Genomic DNA, 19101 nt, shown 5'->3' with positions numbered 1-19101 from the left:
TATTGGTCTGTAATTCTCCTTTTTGGTGGGGTCTTTGTCTGGTTTTGGAATTAAGGGGATGCTGGCCTCCTAGAACGAATTTGGAAGTACTCCATCTCTTTCTATCTTTCCAAACAGCTTTAGTAGAATAGGTATGGTTTCTTGTTTAAACGTTTGAGAGAATTCCCCAGGGAAGCTATCTGGCCCTGGACTTTTGTGTCTTGGGAGGAGTTTGATGACTGCTTCAGTTTCCTCCCTATTATTGGCCTGTTCAGGTTTTCTATTTCTTCCTGTTCCAGTTTTGGTAGTTTGTGGCTTTCCAGGAATGCATCCATTTCTTCTAGATTGCCTAATTTATTGGCTTATAGCTGTTCATAATATGTTTTTTTTTTTATTTATTTATGATAGTCACATAGAGAGAGAGAGAGAGAGAGAGAGGCAGAGACATAGGCAGAGGGAGAAGCAGGCTCCATGCACCGGGAGCCTGACGTGGGATTCGATCCGGGGTCTCCAGGATCGCGCCCTGGGCCAAAGGTAGGCGCCAAACCGCTGCGCCACCCAGGGATCCCCATAATGTGTTTTTAAAATCGTTTGTATTTCCTTGGTGTTGGTAGTGATCTCTCCGTTCTCTTTCATGATTTTATTAATTTGAGTCTTCTCTCTCTTCTTTTTAATAAGGCTGCCTAATGGTTTATCTATCTTATTAATTCTTTCAAAGAACAAACTCCTGATTTTGTTGATCTATTCCACAGTTCTTCTGGTCTCGACTTCATTGAGTTCTGCTCGAATCTTAATTAACTCTCTTCTGCTGGGTGTAGGATCTATCTGCTGTTTGTTTCTAGCTCCTTTATGTGTAAGATTAGCTTTTGTATTTGAGTTCTTTCCAGTTTTTGAATGGATGCTTGTATTGCTATGTATTTCCCCCTCAGGAAAGCTTTTGCTGCATCCCAAAGATTTTGAACGTTTGTATCTTCATTCTCATTAGTTTCCATGAACCTTTTTAATTCTTCCTTAATTTCCTGGTTGACCCTTTCATCTTTTAGCAGGATGGTCCTTAACCTCCACGTGTTTGAGGTCCTTCCAAACTTCTTGTTGTGATTTAGTTCTATTTTCAAGGCATTATGGTCTGAGAATATGCAGGGGACGATCCCAATCTTTTGGTATCAGTTCAGACCCGATTTGTGACCCAGTATGTGGTCTATTCTGGAGGAAGTTCCATGTGCACTTAAGAAGAATGTGTATTCAGTTGAGTTTGGATGTAAAGTTCTGTAGATATCTGTGAAATCCATCTAGTCCAGTGTATCATTTAAAGCTCTTGTTTCTTTGGAGATGTTGTGCTTAGAAGACTTATCTAGTATAGAAAGAGCTAGATTGAAGTCACCAAGTATAATTGTATTATTATCTAAGTATTTCTTCACTGTGGTTATTAATTGGTTTAAATATTTGGGAGCTCCCACATTCGGGGCATATATATTGAGGCTGTTAAGTCCTCTTGTTGGATAGATCCTTTAAGTATGAGATAGTGTCCCTCTTCATCTCTCACTACAGTCTTCGGGGTAAATTTTAGTTTATCTGATATGAGGATGTCTACCCCTGCTCTCTTTTGAGGACCATTTGAATGGTAAATGGTTCTCCAACCTTTTATTTTCAGGCTGTAGGTGTCCTTCTGTCTAAAATCAGTTTCTTGTAGATGGGTCCTGCTTTTTTATCCAGTCTGAAACCCTGCGCCTTTTGATGGGGTCATTAATCCCGTTCACGTTCAGAGTTACTATTGAAAGATATGATTTTTGTGTCATCATGATATCTATTCAGTCCTTGTTTTTGTGGATTGTTCCACTGAACTTCTTCTTAAAGGGGAATTTTAAGAGTCCCCCTTAAAATTTCTTGCAGAGCTGGTTTGGAGGTCACATATTCTTTCAGTTGCTGCCTGTCATGGAAGCTCTTTATCTCTCCTTCCATTTTGAATGAGAGCCTTGCTGGATAAAGTATTTTTGGTTGCATGTTCTTCTCATTTAGGACCCTGAATATATCTTGCCAGCCCTTTCTGGCCTGCCAGGTCTCTGTGGAGAGGTCTGCTGTTACCCTAATATTCCTCCCCATAAAAGTCAGGGATTTCTTGCCTCTTGCTGCTTTAAGAATCTTCTCTTTATCTTTGGAATTTGCAAGCTTCACTATTAAATGTCGAGGTGTTGAACGGTTTTTATTGATTTTAGGGGGGGGATCTCTCTATGTCCTCTATCTGAATGCCTTTTTCCCTTCCCAGATTAGGAAAGTTTTCAGCTAGGATGTTCAAATACATATTCTGGCCCTCTGGCCCTTTCGGCGCCCTCGGGAACCCCAATTAAGCGTAGGTTTTTCTTCCCCAGGCTGTCGTTTATTTCCCTTAATCTGTCTTCATGGTCTTTTAATTGTCTCTTTTTTCCTCAGTTTCCCTCTTTGCCATCAACTTGTCTTCTATGTCACTCACTCGTTCTTCCACCTTGTTAACCCTCGTCATTAGGACTTCTAGTTTGGATTGCATCTCATTCAATTGATTTTTACTTTCTGCCTGATTGGACCTAAATTCTCAGTCATGAAGTCTCTTGAGTCCTTTATGCTTTTTTTCTAGAGCCACCAGTAGCTTTGTAATAGTGCTTCTGAATTGGCTTTCTGACATTGAATTGTAATCCAGATTTTGTAACTCTGTGGGAGAGAAGACTGTTTCTGATTCTTTCTTTTGAGGTGAGGTTTTCCTTCTAGTCATTTTGCTCAGTGCAGAGTGACCAAAAACAAGTTGTATTGGGAAAAGGAGAAAAAGAGGAGAGAAAGAAGGAAAGAAAAGAGAAAAAGAAAAAAAAGAAAAAAGGAAAAAAAAAGAGAAAGAAAAAGAAAGGAAAAAAAAAGGTGGGGGAAGCAAACAGAAATCAAAAAGCAAAACAACAACAACAACAACAAAAAACACGGGGGAGTATCTTCTGATTCTGTATACTTTAAGTCCCTTGACTTCCCCTGGAACTTGTCTGTCTAGCGCTCTTCTGGGGGAGGCGCCTGTTGTGCTGATTTTCAGGTGTTAGCACTTGGGGGAGCTGCTCTACCCCCTGCCTGGTTCAGGGCTCAGTGGGGGTTATTTACCCCGTGAGGCCCCAGGAGGAACAATCCCAGTGGCTGCGGCAGCTCTGGAAACCTGGATTCAGCTCCCGCAGGAACTACTCCCGTCTGCAGGGCCTGGAGCCTCCGGGGCGGGGCCGCTGATCTGCTCAGCTTGGGCAGGAGCGTCCTTGCTGTACTGGGCCCTCCCGCCTCTGCCTGTCCTGGGGGGAGGCCGGATCCTGAGCTGTGTCCTGGCGCCCAGTGCTCCCGGACCTGTGCTCCGGCCGCACAGCCTCCTCTGCGGAGCCACCGCCCGAGCCCCTCGGAGCTGCTCCCGGATCCGTGCAGCCCCCTCCACACGGAGCCTCTTCCTCTGGAGGAGCAGCGTCGGGGCTGCGCCCGGCTGCGCAGCCCCTTCCGCGCAGAGCCGCTGCCCGAGCCCCTCTGAGCTGCTCCTGGGTCAATGCGTGCGCGCTGCAGCCCTTAGGGAGCTCGGTGCACTCTCCCGGGGCGCAGGTGTCTGTTAGTGTCCCAGGGAGCCCGAGGGCATCCCCGCCCTCCTGGTTCCTGCTCTAACTCCTTGCGAGTGCCTTTCAGCCGGGGAAGATTGGTGCAGCTCCTGCTTCTCTGGGCGGGGGCTCTCCTGTTTTGGGGACACTTGCCAGCCTTAGCCCGGCTCCTTGCGGGGCCCCTCCCCCTTGGATGCCTTTTGTTTCTTTATTTCTTTTTCCCCCATCTTCCTACCTTGATAGAAGCGCGAACTCTTCTCACTGTAGCGTTCCAGCTGTTCTCTCTTTAAATCTCAGGCCGAATTCGTAGATTTTCAGGATGATTTGAAGGTTATCTAGGTAATTTGGTGGGGACAGGTGATTTGGGGACCCTACTCTTTCACCATCTTGCCCCTCCTCAGTGTTTTCATGATCACTGACAAGATTCTTAGAGCACTATGTGAAAAAGAAATCATCCTTTCACTGATGGAATATTTCAGTTTTAACTAGGTTGAATCTTTTGGATGTGTACAGGCAATTCCATTAAGTAACAGCAGCTCAATATAAGGTGGCCAAAAGGAATTACTAATTTTGATAGGGATGTTGTGGAATATATAATCTATTTATATGAATCTGTAACATTTCACACAATGCTATCAGCCATGCAGTTGATTTTTTTTAAAAAATTGTTTATTTTTCAGTAATCTCTACACCCACGTGGGGACTCAAGCCCATGATTCCAATATCAAAAGCTGCACACCCGGGGGATCCCTGGGTGGCTCAGCAGTTTAGCGCCTGCCTTTGGCCCGGGGTGCGATCCTGGAGTCCCGGATCAAGTCCTATGTCGGGCTCCCAGCATGGAGCCTGTTTCTCCCTCCTCCTGTGTCTCTGCCTCTCTCTCTCTCTCTCTCTCTCTCTCTATGTCTACCATAAATAAATAAATAATAAGTAAAATCTTTAAAAAAAAGAAAAAAAAAGCTGCACACCCTTCCAGTTGAGCCAACCAGGCACCCCTATGCAGTTGATCCTTGAGTTTATTTTTTCTTTTTAACATCTCTTTCAGGTAGAGGAAAATGGTCTTCTAGATACCTAAGTAATCAAGAGTGTCTCCTATTCTCTTAATAATTTTTTTAAAGTAGGCTCCACACTAAACATGGAGCTTGAACTTGTTATCCTAAAATTAAGAGTCTCATACTCAGCCAGCCAGAAGTTCCTCTTTTAAATATTTTTATTTTCAGCTTATTGAAAGTTTTCAATTCAGGAAATGTCGCTATATGATACTTCCATTCATTGTGTATAGTACATTAAGGGATTGCAGTATCTGCTGCTATTTATCCAATCCTTTAATTCTCTTTCCAAGTCTTCCTTAACTATTCATTCTTTGACTAAATGCAGTATCATTTCCAGATCATATCTCAATTTTTGGAACTCTTCCTTATGTTACCAGAACATCTCCATTCAGTAGAACTATATCAGGAGTTTGTCATTAACTGAGTTCAGTGGTTAGATATTTCACCTATATAACTAAAAATGATCATTGGGGCTTTCAATCAGTTACTCTCTCTATAAATGATTAATAATTTGTTCTAACATTACTTCCTATCATTCCATGTTCTTTCATATTCTTTGTTTTTTTAAGTAATCTCTACACCCCACCTGAGGCTTGAACTCACAACCCCAAGATAAAGAGTCATGTGCTTCACTAACTGAGCCAGCCAAACACTGCTCTTCACATTCCTTAGTAAGTTCTTCTTAAACATCTTAACATCTTCCATATCTGTAGCACTGTCTGGATCTAAATCTTGCCAATTCACTGGCATGTGCACGTGATTTTCTTAGCCTTATGATGGTAATAGAGAAAAAAGGTGTGGGAACTTGGGCAAGTCACTTAAGTTACCAGTGTATCAGTTTCTTTACTCTTTCCAGAGAATGCACTAGAAAAAGAAGTTCAGATAAAGAAACATGTTTGGAGTACTTGAAGGGAAGCCCACAGGTTAACCAGTTCTTTCAGTTCCCCCACTCTTTGTCTTTCTCTCCTATCCAGTAGTGTTCTGGAGCTGATGTTGGTGTGGGAGCTAGAGAACAGTGATATTTATGCTGGCTGAATCGTGGGTGTTATGGTTTCTTCACTCAATTCCAAGGTGTGGAGGACTTTCCCCCACATCATCAAGGGACTCTTGGACACCAATTGGGTGACCTGTAATTCAACTCCATTCTGACACCATCTACCCAAAGATAGCATCAGATTCCACAGGCCAAGGATTCAGACTCACAAGACTGTCCTCCAATTCATATGCCAATTGTTAACTCCAGATTGTTATCTGTGCTTCTGACTAAGTGGCTATACATCAAAGATCCCTATGACCTCCTCCTGGGTTGGATTAATTTGCTAGATTGATTCACAGGACTCAAGAAACCAGTTTAATCACTAGACTGCCAGCTTATTACCAAGCATATAAAGAATAGGAATCAGCAACCAGATGAAAAGATATGTAGGGTGAGGTTCCAAACAAAAGAACTTGTTTACCCTTGGGGTTTGTGCCCAGCACAATGGCACACAGAAACATTGTTTCAACAACCTGGAAACTCTCCTAACCCTATCCTTATGGGATTTTATGGAGGCTTTATTACATAGGAGCAATTGATTAAATATTGGCCACTGGAAATTGATTCTATCTTCAGCCTGTCTCCCCTCCCCAATATTAGGGAGATGGGATTGAAAATTCCAACCTCCTAATCACATGGTCCTCCTGGCAACCAAACCAGACCCCATCTGGCCTGGCCTTCCAATGTATCTCATTAATATAGCAAAAGGTACTTTATCAACCTCATCACAGGAAATTCCAAGAGTTTCAGAAGCTCTATGCCAGAAAGGGGGATGAAGACCAAATATATATTTCTTATTCTAAATCACAGTATCACAGGCAGCCAGTTCCCCAGAGGTAAGGCTGTCACCTTTGGGGCTGGAGCTCTATATTCTGTGAGCCAGGAGCCAGCCCTGCTAGCAAGTTTCTTTCTTTCTTTCTTTCTTTCTTTCTTTCTTTCTTTATTTATTTATTTATTTATTTATTTATTTATTTATTTTTTAAGATTTTATTTATTCATTCATGAGAGACACACAGAGAGAGAGGCAGAGACACAGGCAGAGGGAGAAGCAGGCTTCATGCAGGAAGCCCCATGTGGGACTCGATCCCGGGATTTCAGGACCACGCCCTGGGCTGAAGGCAGGCGCTAAACTGCTGAGCCACCCAGGGATCACCCTGCTAGCAAGTTTCAATCATTATAGCACTCTCCCCAGCCCATCTTTTAGCACGACAGAGCCACTGCTTCTATTACTTAGTTTTGCCTAGTGACACCCCTCTCCTAAACATACTATGCTTAGTCCCTGTCTTATTAGCAAAGATGTCACATATATCAAATGATTTCTAGTTTATTTCAGTTTTATTCTTTTTTTTTAAATATATTTCCCAACAGTGAGAGTCATTGATTCTATAGTGGTAATTGAAAATTCACTTTTTACCAGCTCATTTGTGGAATTGTTGGTAAAATATCGATGGCTCTTGTTAGGAGCTTCTTTGGAAAAGAAAGAAAGTAAGCAGACAACCTGCTGTCCATGACAAGACAATGAGCAAAGTACAGTGTTTGGGACCCTGATAGAGGGTAGTCGGGTAGGAATTCTTAAGGAAGACAATGATTGGGTTAGGACTCTAGGGTATGGAAAGGTTTGGGTTTAATGGAAGTTCACAAATCAGGAAACTAAACATTTGGAGATACTGCCAAAAAGGGGAGTGATCTGCCTCACAAATATAGAGATAGAAGGGAGAGGGGTTTAATGGTTTTAGAGGCCCCAAAGAATGGAGGGCACATGGCATACACTGAAAGATTTTCACTGGGATAGTCCTCTGGTAAGATATGGAGAAGTCTGTAGGAAAACTGTAAAAATAAATAATGGAATCCTAGACACACATCTGGAACTGACTTAAATTGTATCAATTTATACCATTGGCCAGTAAACTACAATCTATGGCCAAATCTAGACTGTTACCTGTATCTATATGGCATGTAGCTAAAAGTGATTTTTATGTTTCCAAGTAGTTGGGAAAAAATCTTTAAAAATATGATTTAAGGGCATTTGAGTGGCTCAGTTGGTGGAGTATCTGCCTTCAATTTAGGTCATAATCCCGGGGTCCTGGGATTGAGCCTCCTGTCAGGCTCCTTGCTCAGTGGGGAGACTGTTTCTCCCTCTTCCTCTGCACCTCCCCCTGCTTGTGCTCTCTCTTGTTCACTCTCAACTGAATAAATAAAATATCTTAATAAATATGATTTCTTCAAATTTCAGTGTCCATAAGTAGAATTTTATTGGAGTACAATTAAATCCATTTATTTACACACTGTCTATGGCTCTTTTGCACTATATAGCAGCAAAGTGGTTGCAACAGAGACCTATGTCTCTTAATGCCTAAAATATTTACTCTCTGACTCTTTCCAGAAAAGAGTTTCTGACCTCTGATTTATACAATTAAGCTCTTATTGAATGCTCATGTGGGGGGCAGGCATTCAGTTACTTGTGTGTATGTTTAGGGGATCACCAGTTAGGAGGATAAGACCCCTTTTCAAGATTACATTCTAGTGGAAGATAGATTTTGTTTAATTGGTGAGTTTTATTTGAAATCCAGGTAGAAGTACTGGCATAGGGAATGTGCTTTGTGTTAAGATGTCTCTACCTCCAATAGCTTCCTTAGAGGCTTCCTTAAGTTTGTAACTATCCAAACTGAAACAAGGATGGAAAGAAAGAGGTTCTAGGCTACAAGCAAGAGTCTGACCTGAGATTTAGATGAGACAGAACCATGGAGGAATGGGGAGTGTTATGAGGACTGTACTGGAAAGAGAGGAATCATAAAAGGTTTCAAGGGGAGTGACACATGCCAAGTCATTTGGATTGGAGATTGTGTTGCTCTAAATATGTCATCTCTAGCACATGTTGCCTGTTTGGAACAAATGCAATCAAGGGAAATTTCTAACAAGAGATCTCTCAAACCATTGGAATCTGAAAAGTTGTCCTCAAATAAGCTTAAATATAAGAAGGTCCTTCTTGCTTTTGGGAAAAGTGAACTATAGGTCAGTTCATTCTTTGCATTATTTATATTATTTCTCCATTTTTGCACCCTTCCTGCTCTATGAGTATCCTGTAGATTGTTATGTAGGAAAAGATGTTAGAGTCCAAAACCAATGGCCAAGAAAAAATTCTTGAGACATCTTTGGTGCAAAAAGGTGGTTTTATTAAGCATAGGGACAGGACCTATGGGCAAAAATAGCTGCACTGTGGTTGTAAGGAGTGGCCCATTATATAGTTTCAAGTTGGGAGGGGTTTTGGCATAGTGTAAGTCTAAGGAATTTGGAAGCAAGGTTCCCAGGACCTTGAGGAGGCTAGCTATTGTTGGGGAAAGGTCATTTATAACTGTCTAAAAAACCTTAGTCATGAGATCCTTTGGGTCATATGCTTGGGGCATGATTGCCAACACATATCTTGGGGAGTAGAGATAAAGGAAATTGGTAGAGAAATTTTTATATGTTAAGGTAGACTTACAGGGTCCTGGGGATCAGGCTAAGATTGTCTGTTGACCTAAACAAAGTATTAACATCAGGGCAGTTGAGTCCCTAGAGAAATGTCACTCTGCCTGTTTCTTTCTTTCTTTTTTTTCTTTTCATTTTATTTACTTATTCATGTGAGAGACAGAGAGGCAGAGACATAGGCAGAAGGAGAAGCAGGCTCCCTGAGGGGAGCCGAATGTGGAACTTGATTCCAGGACCCCAGGATCATGACCTAAGCCAAAGGTAGATGCTCAATTGCTGCTGAGCCACTCAGGCATCCCACTCTGCCTATTTCAAGGACTTGTCAATGGACTGTAGGTGGTGAGGAAATTTAGTAATCTTTCATCTGCCTTTGTTTCCCACATCAAATTAATAATGAATGTAACAATGAGTCTCCTGCTAAAAAGTATACTTACCTATATTCCTTGATTTTTTTCTTAAAAATTGTCTCTAAGAATCAAGGTTGCCTGACATACCCTTTGTCATCAAGAGTTGGGAGAGACTGGGGTGCCTGAGTTTCAGTTGATTAGGTGTCCAACTCTTGATTTCAGCTCAGGTCATGATCTCAGAGTTGTGAGATCAAGCTCCATATTGGGTGTGGAGACTGCTTAAGATTCTCTTTCTCCATGTGCTTGGGTGGCTCAGTCGGTTAAATGTCTGCCTTCGGCCCATGTCGTGATCCTGGGGTCCTGGGATCGAGTCCCACCTTAGGCTTCCCGCAGGGAGTCTGCTTCTCCTTCTGCCTATGTCTCTGCCTCTCTGTCTCTGTCTCTCATTAATGAATGAATGAATGAATGAAAAAAAATAACTCTTTAAAGAAAAGAGTTGAGAGGCCAAGTTTGATGCCATATCTTCAGGGAGCCCAGATTCCTGAAATTATCAGATTCCTGATATAGGAATGGTGAGGGGATTGGGAACCAGAATCTCAGTGGGAGGAGACTCAGATTTAGGCATAGCATAGGTATGGATCAATGGACTAGTGATGGTTGAGGCCAGGGGAGTGGGAACCCAAAAAAACACTTATTTTGAATAACATAATTAGTTGTTGATAAAAAATAAATGTTTTACCAGTACCTTTTAATAAAGTAATTAGTGAAAACCAAAACTATTTCCTTGGAAATGTATAATACACTGACATTTTTTAGTACTTTAAAATTTGCATCTGGACTTGATTTTCATGAATCTAATAATTTGCTCCTTTGTCATAAGGCTTTGCATTATCTTTGTGTGTGTGTGGTCAAATGCATATTACATAAAATTTATCATCTTAACCATTTTTAAGTGTAAACTCAGTGGCATTTGGTGTGTCACATTGCTCTCCTATCATCAACCATGCATCTCCAGAACTCTTCTCATCTTGCCAAACTGAAACTCTGTAAGTAACAATTCCCATTCTTCTCTATCCTCAGCCCTTGGCAATGAGTATTCTATTTTCTGTCTCTGTGAATTTGACTAGTCGAGATACTTCCTTAAGTGGAATCCTATAGCATTTGCTCTTTGCTCTTTGGCATATTTCACTGGCATAATATCTTCAAAGTTCATCCATGTTACAGCAGATGTCAGACTTTTCTTCCTTTCTAAAACTGAATAATATTCTGTTGCTTGTATATACAACATATACATGCCACATATGCTAATTATGTTTTTTTGTTTGTTTTTTGGAAACACTGTTTCCTGTAGCAGATGTACCATTTTACATTTCTAAGGGCAAAGCACAAGGGTTCTAGTTTCCCTATATCCTTGGCGATACTTGTTATTCTGTTTTTGTTGTTGCTGTTTAATAGCCACTATAATGGGTGTAAAATGGTAACTCATTGTATTCTGATTTTTACTGAATGGTTTCTCTTTTTTTGGAGAAATTCTTATTCCAGTCCTTTGCACATTTTCTTTCTTCCTTCCTTTCTTTCTCTTTATTTCTTTCTTTCCTTTTTTAACATTTTATTTGAGAGAAAGAGAGAGAGAAAGTGCATGCACAAGTAGGGGGAGTAGTAGGCAGTGGGAAAAGCAAACTCCCTGCTGAGCAGGGAGCCCAACACAGAACTCAACCCCAGGACCCAGGGATCATGACCTGAACTGAAGATAGAGGCTTAACCAACTGAGCAACCCATGCATCCCTGCCCATTTCTTAATCAGGTTGTTTTGTTGTTGTTGAGTTATAGGAATTCTTATATATTGTGGATATTAACCACTTATCAGATATGATTTACAAAGATTTTCTCCCATTCTGCAGATTGCTTTCATCACACTGCTATTACACAGAAGTTTTAAATCTTGGTATACTCCATTTGATCTATTTTTTGTTTATTTCCTCTGCTTTTGGTGTCATATCAAAGAAATCATTGCCAAATTTAATGTCTTGAAGCATTTATGAGATTTTTAAAAAAGATTTTATTTATATACTTCAGAGAGAGAGGGAGGGAGAGAGAAAGAGAGTATAGCTGGGGCAGAGGGAAAGGGAGAAGCAGGCTCCCCATTGAGCAGGGAGCCCATTGCAGGACAGGATCCCAGGACCCTGGGATCATGACCTGAGCTGAAGGCAGACACCTAACTGACTGAGTCACCTAGATGTCCCTCTCTATGAGATTTATAATTTTAGCTCTCAGGTTTAGGTCTTTGATCCAAATTCATTGTTTTGCCTGTGGATATTCAATTTTTCCAGTACTGTGTATTGAACAGACTGTCCTATCCCCAGATGAATGGTCTTTGTACTCTTGTTAAAATCATTTTACTACAAGCAAAAGTTTATTTCTGGACTCTTCCATTGGTCTATGTGTTTTGCATGTTTTAAAAGAATATTTCTTAGGCTTTACATTTCAAAATTAGGGTACCAGGATGGCTCAGTTGCTTAAGCATCTGCCTTCAGCTCAGGTCATGATCCCAGGGTCCTAGAATCAAGCCCCACATTGGGTTCCCTGCTGAGCAGGGAGCCAGCTTTTCCTTCTCCCTCTGCCCCCACCCCCTGCTTGTGCTCTCTCATGCTCTCTCTGAAATTAATAAATAAAATATTTTTAAAAAATCAAAATTAGCATTCCTAGTAGAGCTTGTAAGAATAAATACAATGAGGAGGATTTTATTTTATTTTTATATTTTTTCTATTTTTTTATTGAAGTTTGATTTGCCAACATATAGTATAACACCCATTGCTAATCCCGTCAAGTCCCTCCCCAGTGCCCATCGCACTATTCTGATTAGGAGTCCCTGACAACTTTTGTGATGTAGGCCATGTGACCAGGATACAGATCAGCAAAACCTTTTCTCTAAAGGGCCAGTTTAATAGGGACAGAAAGATTTATTTTAATAAATGGACTCATGTGATTATGAAGGCTGGCAGGCCCAAAATTTACAAAGTAGGCTAGGAGGTTGGAGGTCCGGTAAAGGGTGGATGTTGAAGCTTGAGTCCAAAGTCAGTCATACCCACTTGGGACCCCTGTTTGTTTTCTCTTAAGACCTTCAGTTGAGGGGCACCTGGGTGGCTCAGTCAGTGAGGTGTCTGACTCTTGATTTCAGTGCAGGTCATGATCTCAGGGTCATGGGACTGAGACCCATGTTGGCATCTGTTTGATATTCTCTCTATCCCTCTCTTTCTCTTTTTCTGCCTCTCCCCATGCTGGCACACAGTCTTTTCTCTCTCTCTCTCTCTCTCTCTCAAAAAAAAGAAAAGGACCTTCAATTGAATAAGGATCACCTACATTATGTAATCTGTTTTATTCTAAGTCTACATATTTAAATATATTTTTAAAAGATTTTATTTATTTATTCATGAGAGACACAGAGAGAGGGAGAGAGGCAGAGACACAGGCAGAGGGAGAACCAGGTTCCATGCAGGGAGCCCAACATGGGACTCCATCCCAGGTCTCCAGGATCATGCCCTGGGCTGAAGGTGGCGCTAAACCGCTGAGCCATCCAGGCTGCCCTAAATCTACATATTTAAATATTAATCCTATCTAAAAGTATATTCACAAAAATATACAGGTTGACATTTGACCAAATATCTAGGTATAATGGCTTACTCAATTTGACACATAATATTACCATTACAGTCATTTAGTAAATATTTTTGTTTTGTGTACCTTCTGGTTTCCACCGTGTAGGGGAGGAAAAGTTTCCTCAAGTGTCTTAGGGCCTCTGTCTGGGTCTGAAAATGTAAGTTTATTTTATTTTATTAATTTTATCTATCTATCTATCTATCTATCTATCTAATCTATCTATCTATCATACATCTATCTAATGTAAGTTTTGTGTGACCCAGAAGCCTTTATTTTTAAGGAAATGAACACCCAAAGAAACAGATGATATTTTTTTGCCAGATCTGATGAAAGGTGGGGAGTCATGGAAGAATATGATAGGTCAGAGAACATGAGCTTAGTGTGGGGGGAAATTGAGCAAGATCTGTTTGTTTATTTTTATTTATTTTTATTTTTTGATATGTTTGTTTAGATTCTTGGCATTCCTTTCTCTTTGGAAATAAGGATATACCTTCACTCTAGGTATAGAGAGGGCCCTGTTCACTTGAGGATTTTGTGTCCTATTTCAGAGGAGAAGGGTTGGGGAGGAGATCAAAGTGAATTTTTTTTTTTCTGAGAGAGAAAGGATGGTGAGTTGAAGAGGGAGATGAGAGAAATCTTAAACAGGTTACCTGCCCAGTGTAGAACTCAATGCAGGGCTATATCTCACAACCCTGAGCCGAAATCAAGAGGGGCACTTAACCAACTAAGCTATCCAGGTGCCCCCAAAGTGAACTTTTTTTCTTCTGCAATTTCCTCAAACTCTGTCAGCTTAAAATATTCAATATGCCAAGGTACCATATTCATGGGTAGTATGGCCTGAACCCCATCAGTTGTAACTATTCAATTGTGAAGTTGTAGCCACAGATAAATATATAAACAAATGGATATGGCTGTGTGAGATAATGTAAAAAAATACATCAAGTATACTTCAACAAAAGAAATATACACAATACACACATTCATGGCACAGAGTTCCTAAAACCCTTGTAATTTTTTTTTGATTGATAAGGATGCTAAAGGCAACTCTTTTTTAGATATTTGGTCTTTGACCCCATCCCTGACACAGAGCTCCTAAAACCCTTGCAAATTCCTGACTGATAAGAATCCTAGCAACATTTTTTTGTTCTAATGAGGCAATTGTGGGTGGGCTTCTGGATGGCTCCTGGATAGGAGCTGACCACCAGAAAGGTGAAGTCATGATTGGGAGCTTAGAATTTTTTAGTCCCAACCCCTACTTCTGTAGAGAGGAGGAGAGGGGCTAGAAATGGAACTAATCATTGATCATGTCTCCCTAATGAAGTCTCCACAAAAATTCCCAACGGACAGTACTCACCTTCCAGGCTGGTGAAAACATCCATGTGCCTAGAAGATGATACACCCCAGCTCCATGGACAAATGTTCCTGCTCTTAGAAACCTCCTAGACTTAGGACTATGTATCTCCTCATATGGTTGTTCATGTGTATCCTTTTATCATATCCTTAATTAAACTGGTCAAGGTAAGTACAATTGAGCTTTGAACAATGTGGGGATTAGGGGGCCCAACTCCCACATAGTTGAAAATTTATGCATAATTTTGACTCCACCCCCAAATTAACTACTAATAGCCTACTATTGACCAGAGAAGCCTTACTGAAAACAAATAGTTGATTATCACCTATTTTATATGTCATGTATTATATACTATATTTTTACAATACTTTTTCTTATTTTTTTCAGTATTTCTGGGCTATGTGATGTACCTGAAAGATTTTTCAAATTGTCACAAATCTCTCAAAATGTTTCTAATTTATTTACTGAAAAAGACCCATATATAAAGTATACCCATGCAGTTCCAACTTGTGTTGTTCAAGGGGGAACTGTAAACGTTTTCCTGAGTTTTGTGAGCCACTCTAGCACATTAATTAAACTAAAAGGCTCAGAAGGTCATGGGAACCTCTGATTTGTAGCCACACCAGACAGAAGTTGCAGGTGACCTCTGGACCCACTACTTGTAATTGGCATCTGAAGTAGGTGGAAGCAATCTTCTGTAGGATCTGTCAGTCTCCACATAAGACAGTATCAGAGTTGAGTTCAATTGTACAACACCCTGCTGGTGTCATAGAGAATCATTTGATGTGGAGAAAACCCCACAAATTCAGTGACAGAAGTATCAGTAGTGAAGTATTCTATGTGAATGTGATAGTAGTGTGAGAGTAAGGGAGAAACACATAAAGTGGAGAACTGAATTTTTCCCAATCAGGAAGGAAAGACTGGGTTTTTCTATACACCTGTGTTCTAATTATATTTCATTTATGGATACTGAAATTTGAACTTTATATGATTTTCATGTGCCACAAAATTGCCCTTCTTTTGTTTGATTCCCTCCCAACTACTTACAAAATGGACAGGCAGTAGGTAAGATTTGGTGTCCTTTGCTGACCAAGTAGTGTGTTCTTGCCCAAAGCCTGGATACCGTGAGGATGTGTGCAAGAGCTGCTGCTGGAAGAGTATCTTTTGTTGTTGTTGTTTCTTGTGACCTGCTGGAGTATTATCAAGGGGAGTAGGTACTTCCTTTCCCTGCTCAGCCTCTTCTGGAGCTGATTTTGGGATTTTCAAGAATGCTGTTCCTCAGACTGGGGGAAGGGAACCTACAACAAAAATATATCCTGGTCAGTTTCCTGTGAATAGATTGTGCCTGTAGGGAAAGGCTGCCACCCAGTGCCTTGAGCAAAGAACTTGTAGGGGTTGTCTTGGGCTTTTGTGTTGAAAGTGTGTGTTCTGTTTTGTCTTCCACCCAGCTTTCTGCTTGGGCTTTAACTTTGTGGAATAAAAATTATAATGAGAGTCACTGCCTATAATACTCACTGTAGCATACAATAGTGGTTAAGAGCAGAGGCAAAGTAAGCAGAGTGCTAGGCTTGAATCTGAGTTCAACTACTTGTGAACTGTGTGACTTTGAGTGTGGATCCGGACATTTTTGGGCCTCAGTCCTAATGTGCAAAAGGGATGGAAATAGGAAACAATTCATATGGTTGTTATTTGGGTTAGGTAAAGTACCTGCAAAATTACTAGATAACATAGTAAGTAATTACTAGATAACAATTTGTAAAATAAATGAATAATGAAAAATAGCTGCTCACATAGAATGCAGATTTTAAACCTTTGTAGTCTTTATAGTTTTATTGCCTTGTATTTCTGCTTCTGAATTTTAAATTTTATTATAAAAATGACTTTAGTCTCTCTGCAGTATCATTTCAAATATTGTCCATATTCCGCAAATGTTTAAGATTCGAAGTCATTTTACCTGTATCTCAAATTGTTTGCATCTCATTTTTTTAATTTTAACTTTTGTAATTGTTTTAGTTCTGATACATTGGAATAAAAATTTCAAAAAAGTTGTTTTAGTGGGTATGACTTTTATTTTCATCCAGCAAAAATGTATTTAAATAAAAAAGACAAAAATCATATTTTAAATATTCCTCCATAAAAGTCCTTCTAATGGCAGAAAAGATAGACTAGAGATTGTCTAGTGGTCCCACAAACAAAATTTCATAATATCTTGTTTTATACTTAAATATTTTATACCTTGTTCTGTAATATAGTTCTGTTTATTTTATTTTAAAGTATATTTTTATCCCCTACAAAGGGCTTTTATCGAAGTAGCAGGACATCTTATTTTCAAGCCTGGGTAGGATTTTTATACTTGCCTCAAATTCAGGAAATACAAAACAGTTTATATGAGTCAAAATCACACAATCTATCACTTGTCTATAACAATTTATTAATGTATTAATATACATTTTCAACATATAATTGCACAATATTACAAACTCAACATAGAAATCTACTTTCAAAACAAGCTTTTTCTTTGCTCCTTCCTGTCCTCAAATTTTTCCTCTATGATTGACTGAGTTACTTCAAAAACATCATGTTTGTATATTTGAACTTATCACTGTTTATTTGGATTATTTCAAAAAGCAAGAAAATTCAAAATAATGCTGTTGGGATTTACCCATTCATTAGCTGATAGACATTTGAGTTATTTCCTCTGACTATTATAGTAAAACTGCTATGAAAATTCAGATTAAAATTTTTGCATAGATGTGTATTTTCATTTCTTTTGGGTTATATACTTAAGAGTAGAGTTGTGGGTCATAGGAAAAATTTATGGTTAAATTTTTAGGTATTCCTAAACTTTTTTCTAAAGGGGCTTCACTAATTTACATTCCTTTCAGCAAAATATGCAGGTTCTCCATACACTTGTTATTGTCTTTTAGATTATAGCCCTCCTACTGAGTGTGAAGTGGCACCTCATTGAGCTAATCTTTTGCATTTCCCTAATGACTAATAATGGTGAACATTTTTTTCATGTGCAGATTGGCCATTTGTTTATTGTTTTGGGGTGAATTATTTATTCAAATCTTTTGAACTTAAATTTTTTATCCTTTTATTGTTGAGTAGTAAGACTTCCTTTATATGATATTTGCAAATATTTTCTACCATTCTGCTGGTTGTCATTTTATTTTCTTAATAGTGTCTTTCTAAAAACAAATTTTTATGTAATTGTGATGAAGTCCACTTTATTTTTTTGGTTGCTTATGCATTAGGTATCCTATCAAAGAAAACATTGCTTACTTAAGTCAAGGTCACACAGATTTACACCGTGTTTTCATCTAAGAGTTTTATATTTTAAAGTTTTACATTGTCTTTAATCCATTTTGATTTAATTTTTGTATATGATGTAGGAGTTCTGATCACTTTTGCAGATTCCTTAGCTTCATTGTATAGAGAATCTTTTTTTTTTTTTTTTTTTTTTTTGAGAATAGTTTTATTCCAGATTTGTTGTTCCTTAGGCTCATACATTTGAGTGTATGACTGGGGGATAGGTCTAGACTTTGGGAAAAAAAATGGAATTTTTGGGAGATGTATGACTTGGGGATAGGTCTAGACTTTGGAAAAAAAATTGAATTTTTGGGAGATGTATCTGAGTCTAGCCACATAGTCCTTATAGCAAAGCTTATTGGTAAAGTCTCTCTCTCTCTCTCTTACTCTTTGTATGTTTACTTCCAAATTGCAGAGCATGCTCAATCAGGTTTATAAAGTGATATAAATTAAACTCTTTAAATACATGAGTGATCCAATATGGCAGCTCTCTTTGGATTGTGTGTAAGGCTCAGGGAGCTTATACCTTCTTTGGCATCTAGATTCTTAGGGTGGTAGAACATCTAGAAAATTATGACAGTGGATAGAGTTATCAGAAAGAGCAGACTGGAAAGGATTTGGAAGATGGATCGATAAACTAGGCAATCAAGTACATCAGAGTTGAGAAGTATAATTTTGTTATGTCTTTTAATTCTAAAAGTAATTAATGATCACTATAAAAAGTGTAAACAGTAAAAACATAAAAAACCCCAAATTTCCAAATTTTTATAGCCAGCAGGACATGACTACTGAACATGTGTTACCAAAATAAGAAATTTACATTATGAAAAATCTGAGGTGGGGCAGCCCGGGTGGCTCAGCGGTTTAGCGCTGCCTTCAGCCCTCAGGTGGAGACCTGGGATTGAGTCCCACGTCAGACTCCCTGAATGGAATGGAGCCGGGTTCTCCCTCCGCCTGTGTCTGTGCCTCTCTCTCTCTCTCTCTCTTCCCCCTCCCTGTGTCTCTCATGAATAAATAAATAAAATCTTAAAAAAAAATCTGAGGAAATATGAATAAGGTACAGATTTTAATTAACAATTATATATATGTGTACATATGTGTGCATATATACACATATATATGCAATAAGTAAATATGTGTATATATTACATATATTACACACTCAGTAGGAGGGCCATAATCTAAAAGACATATATTACATATATACATATATACACATACACACATATACATATATACATATATATACATATATGTATATACACATACACACCCAATTTTCATTTCCTAGTGAAAGTTACCACTATAATATTTGGGGCAATTT

At 39.2% G+C, this 19101-nt stretch overlaps 1 long non-coding RNA gene across 1 annotated transcript in view; it reads right to left on the bottom strand.

Annotated features, from left to right (window-relative positions):
• The window catches only part of LOC144295963 (uncharacterized), a 28617-nt gene that overhangs the window by 5951 nt on the left and 3565 nt on the right, over positions 1–19101 (bottom strand). Inside the window, exon 2 of the long non-coding RNA XR_013363117.1 lies at positions 15513–15763. This is a non-coding gene — a long non-coding RNA (uncharacterized LOC144295963). The remainder of the gene's footprint in view (positions 1–15512; positions 15764–19101) is intronic.

The sequence above is a fragment of the Canis aureus genome, chromosome 2 (genome assembly GCF_053574225.1).
Source record: "Canis aureus isolate CA01 chromosome 2, VMU_Caureus_v.1.0, whole genome shotgun sequence".
Classification (NCBI taxonomy): Eukaryota; Metazoa; Chordata; class Mammalia; order Carnivora; family Canidae; genus Canis; species Canis aureus.
The sequence above is the reverse complement of the archived record's forward strand: the minus strand, read 5'-3'. Positions and strand labels throughout refer to the sequence as shown.